Source organism: Macrobrachium nipponense, chromosome 12 (assembly GCF_015104395.2).
Source record: "Macrobrachium nipponense isolate FS-2020 chromosome 12, ASM1510439v2, whole genome shotgun sequence".
Lineage (NCBI taxonomy): Eukaryota > Metazoa > Arthropoda > Malacostraca > Decapoda > Palaemonidae > Macrobrachium > Macrobrachium nipponense.
This window is the reverse complement of record NC_087205.1, coordinates 64,956,699-64,961,698: the sequence shown is the minus strand read 5'-3', so window position 1 is coordinate 64,961,698 and position 5,000 is coordinate 64,956,699. Positions and strand designations below refer to the sequence as shown.

Below are 5,000 nucleotides of genomic sequence, written 5' to 3'. Positions count from 1 at the left end.
CTTCTTGAGAACAATACGAAAACGATCACTAACGATGGTAAGCAGTTATGGAGAGGAGAAAATCAAAAGAAATCGGTGTGGGAGATGATGCATAACAGTTCACAGGCTGTGAGGATTCCACTTTTACTTTCGTTTTCGTCGAAAATGAAAGGGAAAACTGGCAAACTTCGGCGCAATCGAGTTTTCTATACAGCATATAAACAAGGCCACCGAAAATAGATCTATCTTTTGGTGGTTTCGGTGTACTGCGGTATGAGCCACGGCCCATGAAACTATGCTAATTTGCAGCCCTCTAGCCTCAGTCACTTTTCATGTCTGAGGGCGGACAGAAATCTGGACAGAAATGTTGTCTATGCATCTCCAAATCTAATTTATACCTTAGGTGTTTGTGTGTTGTGTTGGACGTCGGAGAAGCTGAGCCCAATTCATGTTACGCTCTCAGTACAACTGGAGGACTAGATATGACACAGCAACATGGATGATTCGTAAAGTCTTATTGTTCAAAAGGACGCAGACACTAGTAGTGCCTTTTCGTAGAACTGCTTATGCATATATATATATATATATATATATATATATATATATATATATTTAGATAATATATAGTAGATATATATAGATATTTTCTATATATTGTATACATATATATACACAATATGCACACACACATACACACACACACACACATATATATATATATGTGTGTATGTACATATATTGTATACATATATATGCACCACACACATACATACACACACACACACACATATATATATATATATAAATATATATATATGTGTATGTACATATATTGTATACATATATATGCACACACACATACATACACACACACACACACACACACACACACATATATATATATATATAACTGATATAATCATATGCTTACACAAGGGCACATTGTGTACACGCAGCTGCCCTCCCGCCCCACACACACATACACACCCAGTCACCTCTAACGTTCAGCAACGCCGGTTAGATGAGTGACTCACTTTCAAAGTTGCTGGTGAAGAAGAGAGTCAACACTGAATGCTTCTCGGCGACAAACCCTAATTTTCTACTCATTGACACTTGTTATGGAAAGTGATCAAATGAGACATTTCGGAAAAATACGATTTTTCGCGTGTGGGCAATAATTGAGTCGTGTATGTGAATCTGCCTCGAGCTTCAGTCAAACGTCCGTTTGGCTTCTCGAGACAGACAAGAAAAAATGCGCCGAAGTTTAGTTTTCTGTACGGCGTGTAATGCTGTATGAAACTCTCAGCCAAGGCTCATAAAACTCGCAGCCGTGGCCCATTAATCTTTTAGCAACGGCCAGATGGTGGCTTGTGCGCACGGTCATGGTTAGCATTAACCTTAAATAAAATAAAGGCTACAGAGGATAGAGGGCTGCAATTTGGTATATTTGATGATTGGAGGATGGATGATCAACATTCTAATTTGCAGCCCTCTAGCCTCGTTATCTTTTAAGATCTGAGGGTGGACAGAAAAAGTGCGGACGGACAGGCAAAGACGTCATAATAAGTTTTCTTTTACAGAAGACTGAAAGCGGTCGAGAATTTCCCCTTCAACTAGGAAACACTTGAGCCTCCGCTATCGCGAAAGACGTCATGATCACAGCTTTCCATTTGGAGTCACTGATTACGTAGAGATAAATGATATCGGGGTATGATGGACATCGATAGTTTATAGAATGAGACATTGAACAAACAAATCTGGCAATACACGGCTATTTAAATGAATATAATTTTGAGCCGAGAACTCACTATGATAAGATAGCAGGAATTTCTGAGCGCCGAGTTTCATTAGTCGTTTCTTGAGCCTTTGCAGGAGAGCGGATGAGAGAGCGATTTCAATTGACACAGGTACTGGCAGTGTCATTTCATAAGTGGCACACTATAGAAAATTGTATCTGAATTTAAAAGGAATCTTTGGCAGTGAATGTGAGGGATATTTTATCAACTTCTTGGCCAAAGTTGGCTACCATTCTTTGAATAATTCATGATATTTTTAAACTAACATTAATTGTCTGCATTTATATACACCCCTGACTGCAAAAATACTGCTACGTCGGTCCATTTTTCCACCACGGAGTTTTAGTGTAAAAGAAAACTATTGAGGTGGCTTTGTCTGTCCGTCCTCAGATCTTAAAAACTACTGTGCCTAGAGGGCTGCAAATTGGCATGCTGATTATCCAGCCTCCTATCTTCAAAACATACCAAATAGCAGCCCTCTAGCCTCGGAACTGGACTGTTTGGCGCAGATCATTTGGCTCCACCGTTTTGGTGCTCGTTATTTTGGCTATGAGCTCTTTTGGGGCCAATTCAGAAGAAAAACGAAAAGTCGATAATGATAGTCAAAGCTTTCACGAACATCCCTAGATTAGTCTCGTTTGGTAATAAATTTCTCATTTGACACTTGTTATGATAATCAAACCTGTTGTCTCTTAATTTTGAAAAAATGCATTACAATTTTCTTTCTATTGTTCTGTAGGCACATCCCACACCAGAAATGGCGGGAAACATTCTTAGCAAGAGACACAAGCCAATATTTGCACTCGACGGTTATATACTATAGTAGATTCACAACCGGGCATTTGACGTTTAGGCCAGTCCCTTACGACGCTCCTGATTGGCTGTTGATAAGCCAATCACAGGGCTGGAAGCTCTCAGTCTCTCTCGAGAGTTCACATGGGCAGGATCTATATTCCACCTCTCCTGAGAGATATGTCTTTCAAACGTATCCCTCAGGAGAGGTGGAACATACATCCTGGCTTTGTGACCTCTCTCGAGAGACTGAGAGTTTCCAGCCCTGTGATTGGATTATCAACAGCCATCAGGAGCGTCGTAAGGGACTGGCCTAGACATCGGATGCACGGCTAATGTGAATCTACTATAGTATACGTGTTTGATAAATGTAGCAAAAACGATCCCTCTGTAATGTTTTGGAGATACGGATTAAAGAACGAGTGTAAAGGTCCCATTCGCACTAAAAGCCATGAGGTGGTAAAAGAAGTGAACGGACATTCTCATGGTGCTTCATCAGCAAGTGTGGAAGTTTCTAAAATCATATATATATATATATATATATATATATATATATATATATATATATATATACATATACATATATATATATATATATATATATATATATATATGTGTGTGTATTTATATATGCATATATATGATATATATATATATATATATATATATATATATATATATATATATATATAAATAATTATTTTAGTATTGTGTTGTATTATTGTATACCTAAAAATAAATCTAATTCTATTTATTCGTTAAATCAGTAAGTAATTAAATAACTAACTAAACAATTAAATAACTAAATAAACAAAAAAGCAAATAAGTAAGTGGAGGAATGTATAAAGAAATATATGAATGAAGAAAGAAAGAAACAAAAAAAGAAGAAATAAAGAAACTAAATAAGTAATTGAATTTATGTGTGAGAAAATAATTACAAAGCGAGACTCTAATCAATCAATTTTCGAATTTTTGTTTTTATTCTGAACGGCGCCAAATAAATCTCATTGCCAAAACTGCCTGTCGCCAAAACGGTGGAGCCAAATGATCTGCGCCAAAAGGCCGGCGCCAAAACGTACTGGACTCAGTAGTTTTTATCTTATCTAAGGTTAAATTTAGCCATAATCGCGCTTCTGTCACCGCTATAGGTAACAAGGACGCAGGCCACCACCGGAACGTGGCTGAATGTTTCACACAGCATTATACACTGTGCAGAAAACTCGATTGCGCCTAAGAAACTTCGGCGCATTTTTTACTTCCTTCTCTTAGTGGGGCTTGACCTCATTAAGCACTATGAATTGCAGTTGCTTAGTTCATTATCCCAGTCTTTCGATTTGATGGCGACACTTCAGTTCTCTAACTGCTAGGTCACTAAATCAGAGCTTAGGTCAATAGACAAGTTTAACGGAGACTGCCCACCCGCCACCCCTCCACTGTTGTTGATACTGATCGAGTCGTGTAAGAATGCTACCGTTTATAAATACCCATACATACGTACATGCATACATATATATAAGTATATATACATATACATATATATATATATATATATATATATATATATATATATATATATATATATATATATATATATATATATACTAAGAAATCACAAAAGTAAGCACGTGATTTTGTTTTTTAGCTGAAACCACTGGGACAATTTAAAAAAGAAAAGACAGAATGTCAAGTACTTTCTTGTATTTAACACATCTTCGGGGCCGTGTTAAATACACGAAAGTACTTGACACTCTGTCTTTTCTTTTTTAAATTGTCCCAGTGGTTTCCGCTAATATATATATATATATATATATATATATATATATAATATATATAAATATATATATGTGTGTGTGCGTGCGTGCGTGCGTGTGCCATCAATGTGCGATTGCGGCCGCATATGCTAGTGCTGGATTTATAATCTATTGCATAAGTGTTTCACTTAGTATATCTAGAAGAAACCAGCATTACACTATCTACTCTTTAATTTTGGCATTAAAGATTTTTGCAAAACCTTCGACTGATAACACATAAACTAAAAATATGTGTGGTGAAATGCTGTTTCTGACGATATTTCAATTAATGTTCCCACTCGATTATTATTCTTGATGAAAAATACTACAGAGGTTCTACGACTGCGTGATTATTCTCCAAGGTTTTTCTACTTCATTTGATAATTTTGATTGATATCATCATCACTACCATTACTGGAGTAATCCACAGTTATGTAACTGTAGCTATTAATATGCTTTAGAAATAGAAATCTACAGAAAGACTTCAGGAATCTGTACGATTCTCCTTATCAGTTAGGAGATTCATTAAAGATGATCGAAAGCTCTTTGGAGAGTTTTATTCTTGAAATAGATTTGTACAGTTACAAAACAGGATTTGATTTTCCATTTTGACATATGCTACTGAGAGTATTTTGTTAACTGC

General features: G+C 36.3%; 1 protein-coding gene across 4 annotated transcripts in view; it reads right to left on the bottom strand.

Moving 5' to 3' along the window:
• LOC135224557 (uncharacterized) overlaps nt 1-5,000 on the bottom strand; it is a 74,899-nt gene that overhangs the window by 63,322 nt on the left and 6,577 nt on the right. The gene's annotated exons all lie outside the window — the stretch shown is intronic.